We start from the raw sequence: 12,421 nt of genomic DNA on the forward strand, positions 1-12,421 counted from the left end.
CAGGTAGAGAAGTTCTGCTTCACAGCCTGCATCCCACTGGTTGCTTTGGACGATGACTCAGAGTGAGAGCGAGCGAGTCGCTTCAACTTCTTGTTGAAAAAAGAGAGAGAAAAAAGAGAAATCGCTCGACAGCCACTGCCTCTAATTTCCTATTTTCATTTTAACTTCATTTACTGGTGATGTGAGTTGGAGTGGTGGAGGGCAAACCAATGTCCGGCACCTTCAGCATGCCTCTTCGGTCACACTAGACACACCCTTGGATATTTTCTTGCAATTCTTCTGTTTTTTTTTTCTTCTTTTCAGTTTTGTTGTAATTTGTGTCAGACTGATCTTCCACAAACATGGAGCGTGACAAAGAGACCTGTTTTGCTGAGGTTAGTGACAAAACTATGTGTTTATTTTAAGTCTTTTACAGTTTTCTTATAGGAGTCTTATAAATCCAACTTTACAATGCAAATTTACAATTGTCCGCTTTACAGCATAGTTAGCTACATGAAGTTGGGTAACATCAGTGAACATCTCCTTTAGTAACTCCTAATGAAAGGAGTTTTGAATAAGTTATGCAGTAAAGTTTTGTGAAATTCAATGTAATGTATATTTCTATATTTCAGTATTACTTTTGCAGTTGTACTCTTTTAAATAGCAATACATATTTCAAAGTCACATGTGATGTTACCTTATATGGGTTGCTAGAGCAAGGCAGGGAATCATGTTTTGCAAGCCTATTGACCAAGCCCATGTGACAGTTAGAATGGGTTGCTGTGTGGACATAGAAGTAATAATTTCTCTTGGTGCCTAGAGTACGTTGATATGGGCGATATGCAAACGAAGGACTCATAGATGCTGCTCTAAACAGCAAAATGTTTAATCAGAATGAAACTGTGTGCAGCTTATGTGACCTTTGCTCAGGTACATGGTGATTCTTGCAGTTATAAGAATGTATCATTTGCTGTGTTTCATGGCCCAGCAGATTGTCGTTTGATTTTGGCTTATCGGTGTCTCATCAGTTCAGTGGAACCTTGCTTGAATGTTGTTCATCCTGTTATGCTGAGGCCCAGCAGGTTCTTAATGAGATGTGAGGGTAAACAGGACCTGAAGGAAAGTCTTATCTTTAATATTTAGTCTTTTTTCATATAGGTCCCTTTCACTGTGAACAGATGGGCTGTTACTTTGATTTCATTTTTGTGATAAATGCGAGCCTGGGCTTCCTCTTTCATAGTAACGTGTTCCTCTTCTGTCCCGTGGGTGGCTGTGACCAGTTAAGCACTGATGGTCCCATTGCTTTCATATGACACAATTCTCATGACCTTTATCATCAACGTGATATCGAAACATTGTTACATTTTTTTTTTCAGTTTTTGTTTATTTCAGTATTTCGACCACCTACCCTGTACATCACATGAACATTTAATGATACACTGCCCAATAGAAATGGTCCAAAATCATTTTTTTTGCTACTTTAACTTATATTAGGTTAAAGTTACCACTTTTTAGATACAAGATTTTGTAAAGTTTGCTCAATACCTTTTCCCACAAACTCCCTACCCTATGTCCATAAACAGGGGGTTCAGAGCGTTTGTAGATTACCTTTGATTGCCTGTTACTTCATTAAAAAGGCTCCACTAGGCCTGGAAGTCTGCTTTGCCACAACTCTCTCCACAACCATGTCCCCCCAGCCGTCTCTTGTTTGATTTGTATTGTAAATGAGTTGCAGTACCTGGAATCAGGCAGCAGTGAAACACACGCCCTGCAGCTGAGAAAGGCTTTGTTTGGTGTTTCTCTTTAGGTCTGAGTTTCTGTCACACTGGGGCAGGGTGGGCAGTAGTGTCAGGTTGGTTCCTCACAAAAAGCACCGTCAACAAGTCCCTGCCTGTAATTGGATCATTAGGCCCTGTCGAGCAGGAGGGGTGGGTTTTTGCACTGCACCGACTGGCCTGGCATGGCAAACTGTAGAGGGTTGGGTCTGAGAAACAATATTTGTCTCCTTTCCTGTGGCAGTATTGTGTGACTGTCTGGCTGGCTGTCATGGTTTCGTATGGAGGTCTATTTGTCTTTCATTTGAGCACGTTGTATCTCGACTTCAGTAAGGACAAATGGCTTGGAACTGATTTTGGGAGATTTCTGCACGAGGGGGAAAGCAATTGGATTTATAGTTCTGCAGAATGGATCTCCTCTTCAGGGCAGATCAGCTTCAGTTGCTTTTTTCAGAAACATTTTGTGCACACTTGGTACCTTTTTTGAGTTCAGGAAGCTTACTCAGTGAACTGTTTCACACTCAGCAGAAATGAAATTTCAGTAAATGTAGGTGACAAAACATGGCCTGATGCAATGGACTGATGAACACTGATAAAAAACTGAAACACTTGAAGAGAATTTACTACGTACCCTTAAAAGTGGAGGTTCTTTAACAGTTACTTAGGAAAATGGCTCTTTATAACAGCTACGAGGGAAAATTGTTTTTTTGGTGTATAAAATAATTGCCATTATCTTACTGTTAAGTGTGAGTTTTATTATTTTAATTTGAAATGAGAGTAGTCAGGCAGTCTGTGTGTATAGTTTGGCTAAATCCCTTTGTGTTCATGCTGCTTGCTCTCTGTGGAGATTTGCATCAGGTTTCCATAATGTTCTCCTTAGATGCATTGAGCAATGCACTTTCCAAGATGTTGCAACTCTCTGTACCCTGAACACAGCTAACAAGCTTAGACTGGCATGCCTTAGCGCTCAGGTGTACCAAAGACAGATGCCCGCTCATATTCGGAGTAAAGGTTTTTGTCAAAGATTGGAAAGATTTGTGGTGAAGATAAACATCAAATTCTGAGGAACAATCTCCTGACATTTTAATGATCGTCCAGATTTTATCCTGTGTCCTTTAACAGCTTGTTTGGACAAAGATGGAATGATGGAAGAACGACCAGTAATTCAATTACTTCAAAAAAAGAATACTGCCCTGGTTTTCAGCCTTATCTCTGTCTGCAAAATCTGCATTATACCATCATTGCCATGGTCAGTATCTCAATGGGTTTCCATGTATGTGGAAAAGAACAGAAAGCTCACTTAGAGCAGAAGTCATTGGCTGCTATGTGACATGAACATGTGACTCTTAAACACAAATTCAGAACTGTGGTGATAAAGATTTTACGATGACACATATGAGAGAATACCTTAGTAACTGTAAAACTGCTTGTATGAAGCTACATCAAACTTTTAAGCTATTCTGGTATCCATACTCAATCACTCAGAAACCTGTGCTTGCTCTACCCACATCACTATATTTCACATTTTACAACCACCTGAAAGACCAAAATATACAGATCCACTGCTTAATTTACAAGTACTGTTGATTGTATTTTACCAAAAATGAACATGTGTGGCTAGCGTTTAACGGGATATCATACTGCATGTTTCTTCAAAAAGAAACGTTTACTAGCAGAATTTAGCGACCAAGCTGCAGATGTGTCAGATCAATATTAAATGAAGAATGCTGGACTATTCCTTTAAGAAGCTTTCCTTACACAGGTTATGTAATACATGGTTTCATAGTTGGTGGAAGAAATTACTTATGTGGATACATGTGGAAGAAGCCACATGTATCCACATGCTATGACTGACCTTTTGTTTAAGGAGCCCCAAATACTCCCACCAACTGCTATACCCCTTGTCTTTTACCCTAAGCTTTACAGGGCAATCTGCCAGTTTATGGCCCTCCAGCTGGCTGCTGAATGGGTCTGACCGTTGCCCTAGCAGCTCTGGCCTGGGGAGTGTTTACCTCCTCTCCTTTCCCTAGGCTGATAAAGATTACCGTGTTTTCTGGAAGAGGGAGGGTATTGTTGGAATATCAGGTCACAGCTTTCTTTTGATAACACTTTATGGTAATACAACACAAAGGTGGTGAAAGGATGGGGTCAGGACAAGTCTGGGATAGACTATACCTGGCAGCACTGGAAGGGCCAAGTGTGTCCCGCAGAGGTACCAGAGCAACCTAGAAGGTGTTTTCACAGCTTTTACTGGGACTTAGGATGAAGGTCCTATAAAATAATTACACACAGTGTGCAAAGAATAACAGAGAAGATGAGGATCTTGTTCCCTGATTGTTCTTTCAAATGTCCAAAGTCTTGGTTGAAATGTGACTTGTAACCATGTAAAAGATGATTGTCATATTGACCACCTGAGTTTTAAAACTTTTTTAACTTTTAAAAAAATGTTGTTACATCATCTTAGGAAGGATTTAGTTGGATTTCATTTTACTCATCATCAGTGCGTTTCATAAGATATGAAGGCCACATCACATATCAGGAGATGGGTGACATGTTAGACCACTTCCCATGCTAACCGCACCGCTTGCTGTGCTGCTTAGAGTAAATGGTTTATATCTGTCATTAAAGCAACACGTACCCTAGTATCTTATGAGACAGTCATGAGAAATTAAACTGCAGCTCATGAGAGACTTTAATTTTCAGCTCATGCTGATGCACAACTGTCTCTGTAGGCAGAGAAAAAGCAGCGTGCCTCTTTATAAGACTTATGCTGGATCCGAATCAGTGTTATGAGCATCAGGTGTCATAGACAGCTGAAAAGCTTGTGAGTGGATTAGCATTGTCGTGTTAGAGGAGCAAATCAAAAGCAGCAAGGATGCCATACTCCCAAATAAAAGATTCACTGCTGCCACCTATTTAGTCTTGACTTTCAGGCTACTGGATGCTGACAGCAGGAGAGTCGTTGGCCCTTATCCAAGCTCTGTGTTTGAAGGCTTTCCTTGGAGAACTTCAGCTGCACAGGTGTGTGTGTGCTTCAGGGGTACTTATAATGCACCATATGCAAGTAAACACTATGCAAGGTTACCTTCCATAGGTGCAATACAAGGAGAGTTCCCAACACTTCTGCTATGGAAATAATCACAGTACATAAAACAAATATATCACAAACTTCGACCAAGACCAAACCATCCAACAGATTGGGGCTTAGATATATCTTCTAAAGCAACTTTTCCATGGAGTAATGCAGCATATGTGTCTTTTGAGCACCTCTATAAAGTGTTAAGTAGTCGGAATAAAACTTGAAAAGCATTTAGGCTCATTACGTGTGGCTAGTTTTTGAAAGAATATTTAACCACAAGTCTCAAGCTCCAAAAAAAGACATGCTCGTGACAAAGTGTCAGTTTCTAATGAATAGAACATTGAACTGTTATTTTCACTTCGTCTGTGGAAACTCATGCCAAATGCATTTCACACTATTCATACGCTTAATATATGCTTGCATTATTATTGAAATATTACAGTGTATTTGTGCATCTACATGAGTGGATGTTCAAATACTACTTCTGCTGGAGTTGAACACTGCACTACTGTTATCTTGCGTTAAATGGGAAGTCCACTGATTTTTAAAAATTAAAATCATAATTAAATGGTTGATGGTAAACAATCATTCTGAGTTGTTTGGTGTTTTACAGAAATGTACTGAGTCAAAATTATTCTCAGCATTGTGATAAGAACCATCCTCTGAAGCGGAAAGCTATCACACAGCATGGTTATAAATAAGCTGCCTGGTGGCTGAGGCTTTGTTTTACAGTAGTTTAAGTAGCTTTCATGATTAATCCGTGGTAGAGCTGGATGTTGTGAGACAACATATTTCCCATAAATAAAACATTTTTTGTTCATACAAAACATACATTTAAAATGACATATAAAATACATGTAAAGCTTTACTAGTCATTTCATGTGGTAAATAACCTGAATATATATGTTTGTGTCATAGAAATGGCAATTCCTGCTTTCTGTCCTGATTGTTGTAATGAGTAATGTAATGTGTAAAAAGTTTAGTGAGTCTATACATTTCTCTACAGTGCACCATTTCCTCTCATATTCCATTTAATTGTTCAGAACATTTAAAAATCCTCTCAGCTTTGTAATTTACTTCCAAGAAGGCAGTTTAGTGCACAGTGCAGCACTATCCCTGAACATTCCCAAAAATGCTTTCAGTGAAAAGCATCTATCTTTTTATTTTTTAAATCATACACCCACAGTGATGTGGATAAATACTCCACAAGGTATCAGATTCACTAGGAGCTAACATTAAACCATTTTATCCACAAGCCACACATCATTCCTTGTAGTGATGTTCAGTATAAATGCGTTAGAAACATTTTGTCGTTCTGTCAACATTGCCACTCAAATCCTGCCAGTGTATGAAGGCAGGCATTCATTTACTTTTTCTTTCTTTACGTTTCCTTACAGAGTTTTTGCTTGACAGGTCAGGATTCAGGGTAGATCTGTAGTCACACGTCATCAGGCCCGCAAACTGGGTGCAAACATTTGTTTGCTTGACTAAATTCATTTAGAAAAAAATGTAACAAATGCTAGTGGGTGGTAAGTTGCATTGTTACAAGTAGAACCCTGGAAAACTCCCTAAAGTTGAAAGCCTTTGATAAAAACTGTAGGGACTTTTGTCCTCCATAGTTGCCCTCCACCATCACCTCTATTACAGCTCTGTGATTAAAATATAACTAATTACTCACAGTCTTATAGCCTAATTGAAAAGATTTTTTAGATCTTCAGATTAGTACATTAGTACAGATTCAGTACTTCAGAATCTTAGCATTCAGATCATTTCCTCCTCATTACTCACCTGGGAAATTAGCTGTTGGGCGACACAGATATGGTTAAGCGGGGTTCGAGGCTGTTGGTTTGGTGGTCTTGCTTTGTGTAAAGCTGACAGGCTTGGTCTGCTTTCTGTCATCCAGTGTACAACACTGTGCTGTTGTTGAACATGCTATACTATATTCACCCTCCTCATTCTTTTTCAAAGCAGCAGTCTTTCCTTGTTTGCATTCATATTTTTTAATAGTTCCCAAGAGATATACTGTCTATGACATTTATCCACTTCAGGACCTTCTTGGTATTTCTTGTAACTAGTAGTTAGCTAAAGTCATATTAGCATACAGTACAGCTCAGGAAATCTTGCTCTTTTCCTTATTGTTTTCCTATGATATGTCTTTAATGTCATTGATTAGCTCCATTTGCTCCATTAACTCCAACTCACCCATACTGGACACATATCTTTATTTTGGGTGAATTAGTTTATGGTATTGTATTACATTGTTGGTTTTTCCCATCTCTATGCTATCACAAGCAAATTATGTGTTCTACAAAGCCCAGCATGCCTCCTCAAATATTGACCTGCTTCAAGCCCCCACCACCATCTGTATGCCGTTCATAAAGTGACAAACATGGGATGAAAAAATGGTGATGTGGCATTTCACTCTCTGCTGAACAGCCAATGAAAGTCATGCGTGAAAGACTGTGCCATTTTTCATACCATACAATATATTGTGTCAAAATGTTCAGTTCCACGTTAAATGCTTGGACAACTTAGATGATTGGAGAAATAGGGGCCGTGACTTTATTGTGGCGTGTTTTATTGCAGGCCCTTGTTTGTCAGTGATTGCCCTGTAGATCTCTTTCTTTCTGAGCAGCTTTATTAAAGACGCAGGTGATCCCTATATCCAATTTCTCATGAGCTCGTTTTTCAGGCTGCGTCACATGATTTATGGTGGCAGTTAAGTTGTGTAATATAATGGCTGCTGGAGGTTCAGTAGTTTGTGTGTTGCTTATTCTCTGTTTTAGTTGAATTTCGACACTTTCTGGAAGGAGAAAGCCGTTGTACCATATATCAGAAATTAGAGTAAACCAGTCACAGTTATTAACTTTAAGACATATTATGTAGTAACTACTAGAAAATTATTTGGTATATGTCTAACTAGCTAATGCGAATTGCTAAAGGGCAGGATTTTATCCATAAACAGACTGTTGATGAACTTGATACTAGTTCTATGACTCTGTCCATACCACAAAAGGTGAGCTTTGTCTTCAGCAGTTGTCTTGAACTGCGTAAAGGGCTTAACAAGTACCTTAACGAACTTATCGTTGCTGGCATTTTGGAATTGTTACCTTTAAGTAGCAGTAGCTCATTTGTTGTGGAACTACTTTTTGGTGGAAGGAACTGACTGTATTAAGCATATTCAGTATGAAATTCAGGCTTTTTAAATTTATTTTGCTTCTTTATTTTTGTAAAAACTGGCATTCGGCTCGTGCTTGCGACCAAATCACGGCAACAGTAATTGTTAACATGAAAGTGCAGATGTGTGTAGAGGATGGCTTAATGTATTTTTATTAGGTTTTTTGTTAACAAACCATTTGACCAAACTTTTGCATCAAAATACATGTAGTATACAATTGTACTTGTATATAAACATTGTTGAAGAGGAGACGTGTGGGCCTACATATATAGACCTGTCAGCTTTCAGTGGTTATGTCTAATTAAGTAGATAAGAAGTTCACTGAGAATTACTAAGAGGACAGTTATTTGCAGCATTTGAGTACTGCTAGAGTTGTTTCTGTCTGTAACCCTGTAACTGCTTTGCAATGTTCGGAATGAATTGCCTCTTGGGGTTTGTAGGAGACAATACACCTTTTCTTTGGAAATGGCTTTAGTTTTCTGTTGTCTTTTTTACCCCTGAGAAAGAAATATCTATTAATATAAATGGGCATAATGCCTTCTGTTCTCCTTCTTCTGTAGTGACAATTACAATAAACACCAGTCAACATCTTTCTGCTGTAGGCCATCATGCTGTAGTGTTCATCATGGGACTGAGAGTGACGGGACGTCGAAGAGCACATGGCCTACAGCCTACAGCTCTGAGGAGCCTAAAGCAAGTCTTTTTTAAGACTTGAGAAATGTTGTTCAGTGCAGTGTGTGTGTGTGTGTGTGTGTGTGTGTGTGTGTGTTATTTCAGCTCAGTTATGTCAATCCCAAAGCATTTTATGAAGCATTCTGATGAGAGGTGTGTCAGATTTACGTAAAGCACTCCATGACCTAGCTTTAATTTGCTAAATTGTGGCTGAAGGTTTATTATGCACTGATTGATTAGATAAAGAAAAAGCCTGAGATAATGACTGCTCCAGCAATAAACTATCAGGGTAATTTGTGAAATGACAGGAGAACTGTGTCTTTTATATTTATAGAGTCTGAGATATATTTAGAACTTCATAGAAAATGTCCATGAAAGACGTCAGCAGTTGAGATGACTTTAAATTAACCCCTCACTACGTAAGTGCGCTTGAGTCCAGTCTCCTGTAACTTACGAATAACTCAGTATGTATTGGTTTTCTATGTAATTACTAAATAATTAGAATGTAATACAGAAAATAAATAGTCACAGACTTTTAGAGATGAACCTTCTAATTGATTGTTTAGTTTTTAATGTCAAGGCTTCTATTAACTATTTTGTAGTTATGAAAGTGGGGAATTTGTAGTGTGGGTTCCAATACAAGCCCTGGCACATAAAGAATATCCACGCATTTAACTACTGTATAAGTATAGCATGTACTATTTGCAAGCATCACTTAATAGTCACTAAATAGTCACTAGGGCAGAGAATCCATCTACCCACCTGGAGAAAGCACGGCCAATTGTTCTCGGGCTGCTGATGGCAAAGCGGAATGGCTCGGGACGCAAACTCGCGACCACCAGGTCATAGTGGCAGTACATTTATTTAATATTTAATGTATCTTCAGCATTTGGATAGAACTGGAACTAGGAGTGGGGGCGATAAGACAAATATAATACACTATTTGGACAAGTATAATACAAGTATTGGGACACCTGCTCAATCATTGTTTCTTGTGAAATCGAGGGTATTAAAAAAGATCCTTTCTACTAGATTTTGGAGTGTTGCTGTGAGGATTTGATTGCATTCAGCGACAATAGTGTTAGTGGGGTCAGGATGTTGAATGATCACCATCATCCCACCTCATCCCCAACCCCCCAGCCCATTCCAAAAAAAACGAATGGAGCACTATCATTCCAGAGAACACTGCTTTACAGCACAATGCTGGGGGTCTTTGTACTCCTCTAGCCCATGCCTGGTATTAGGCATGGTACCAATAGGATAATGCTTATCTGCTCCAGAGAGCCCTCCTCTATTGGCAGTACCTCTCTACAGGGAATAGATAAGCTGTGGGTGTGTGCATTCGCACATCTGTGTCAGCAATGTGTGCAACTTAAAGTAGTTGAATGCATTCATTAGAAGGGCTGTCCACAGACATTTAGATAGTCATAGTGCATCACAAACAAATATCAAATATCAAAACACAGTAAGCGCATTATTAAACATTTCACACACTGTACTGCATTTGAATCCAGGACTGTGCTCTGTGTGTAAAGAAATATGCAGTACTGGCAATATCCATTAATATCCTGCTCAGAACAGCACACTGTGATATTGATAAATATAATCATATTGCCAAGCCCTTACTGGAACCCTTTTGAAATAGGTGAGATATATAATCTGACAAAGTTAGAGGAATAAGAAAAATTAGGATTGTCCACAATAGTCTTGCTTTGCTGAGCAGTGCAGCTTGCCGGTTGATCCGTGCTGAGACCTCACGCAACTTGTGTCCAGACCTGTTCGGAATGTACTCAACAATTAGCAGCCAGCTTCAACTGCTGTGTACCTCCAGCCAGTTGATTTTTTCCAGTAATTCCAGCAAACTCTTTTGTAATCTTTTGCTTGCTTTGACCACATATCGCTTTAGGCAGCTAGACAGGAACGTGAAGTATCCCAGGCTACACTGACTTTGTAAAAGAAAGAAGAACTCTGAAGTCAGTAAGGTCCTCGTGGTGCAGGGAAGAGCAAATGCATGCTTATCAGATGTAGAACAACATCAGTGTTGTTTGACTGCAGTCTGTGTTTGTTTGAAACAGCAGGAGTCTCATCGTTGAGATTTGTTTTCGTTTAGGTTGCTATATGTGGGTGTGAGGCAAGCATGTTTTGCTGGTATGTTCAGAGCATTTTTCTGCCCTCCTAGAGTAGACATATGCTGTAACATGTTGGTGTTGGTATGACTGTAAACACATAAAGGATGGGCGAGTCAAGATGGTGGGGGTGGCGCTGTTTCACAAGAGCACATCTGCTGCTCGCAGACCCAGAACATGTCTTTTAAACTTCAGCAGTGGATTCTTCTACACCCACAATTATTACATACGGGGTTCAGATTCATGATGAACTTTTGCAACTGTCTGCAGTTTAACTTAACATCATCATTTATACTGTATCTTCATATGTAATCAATGTATCTTGGTTTTAGCATGGAGGCACATAGAAAGGGTACTACTTACTAGCGAACAGATGGGCATGGTTGTAAGAATGTGAAATGTTGGCAGGGAGGTGGATGTCTGGAGGCCCCGAGTGCTTTGCTCCTCTTGTCTAGTCATGCACTGAATTGTTCTTTCACAGGAGCCAAAACATTGTGTCTTCAAAATAAGGTATATAGAGATATTTGTGGACTTGCTTCCTGGTGCAGCAAAATGAGTGGAGCTGCATATTTTTGGCATGTGTTAAATCAACGCAGTGAGTGTTCAATTTAACACTCTGAGTGTTGATTCAAAATTTCCAGTGTTAATTCCATCCAAATTTTGCTGTGTTACATTCATCTAAATTCGCTGTGTAGCAACCTGTGTTGTACATGGTATAAAAGATTGGGTAGTCACACAATACATGTAACAATCAGTACATAATCAGAATACAAAAAAGTTGCAGAAACAATGTACTAATCATTATATAATATTATAAAAGTAGGATTAGATTACAATAAGACACTTACAGAGGGAGGCAGATACAACATTAGGAGTCTTGCTCAAGGCCTATTGGCATACAGTGATGTGTTATTGTTAATATACTATACCAACTGCTCTTGCACACCAAATGTGATGTTTTCTGGATGGTGGAAATGTGGTGGTTGAGTCCCTGCTTTATTATATATATATTGTGCATTTCCAAAAAAGCTTCAACTTGACTGCAGACATCTGTGCTGTGTGTCTCAGCTCCTGAACAAAGAGATTAAACCCCCCATTAAATAGAACCATTGTTACAGTGTTCTAACATCTTTAAATGCTGTTCCACTAATCTGAAGAATCCTGTAACCAGAAAAAGAACCAAATGCCTTGGCTGTTCCTTGAGTTCAATGAACATGTTTTTTATGAGTGTACTTTAATATACCAATCTACCACTAGGTAACATTAATATTTATAGTTTACAGTGGTTCTTCTAGTATTGTTACAGCGTTTTGCTAAGCACAGTTTGAGTAGCCGTGTCCATCTTTGTTTAGATGTGAAGTAGTTACCAGTTGTCTCTGGAGTAGTTTCACCGTGTCCTGAATCTTGTATCTCCTCTAATTGGAGAACACATCTTCTCAGTGTTCTGCAGCAATTTCCTGTCATGTTTTCACAACTCTGGTGGTTCTTCCTATCTGTGGCATGTGGCCTGTTGCCACACAGTAGAAATAGATCACTGTGAGAGCATTGTTAAGTCTATTTCTCTAGAACGCCACTCGCTCTTATCAAGTTCATGGTTTCGGGGTGGGTGGAT

The 12,421-nt window shown here is 39.1% G+C and overlaps 1 protein-coding gene across 2 annotated transcripts in view; it reads left to right on the top strand.

The window, feature by feature from the left end:
- Positions 1–12,421, top strand: part of elf1 (E74-like ETS transcription factor 1) — a 48,213-nt gene that overhangs the window by 12,264 nt on the left and 23,528 nt on the right. The window contains exon 1 of one of the 2 annotated variants that reach the window (XM_072663109.1): positions 122–374. The exons of the other annotated variant lie outside the window; for it this stretch is intronic. The gene's annotated coding sequence lies outside the window, so the exon portion shown is untranslated. Of the gene's footprint in view, positions 1–121; positions 375–12,421 lie in introns of those variants that run through there. 2 annotated transcript variants of the gene reach the window in all.

This window comes from Salminus brasiliensis, chromosome 19, assembly GCF_030463535.1.
Source record: "Salminus brasiliensis chromosome 19, fSalBra1.hap2, whole genome shotgun sequence".
NCBI lineage: Eukaryota > Metazoa > Chordata > Actinopteri > Characiformes > Bryconidae > Salminus > Salminus brasiliensis.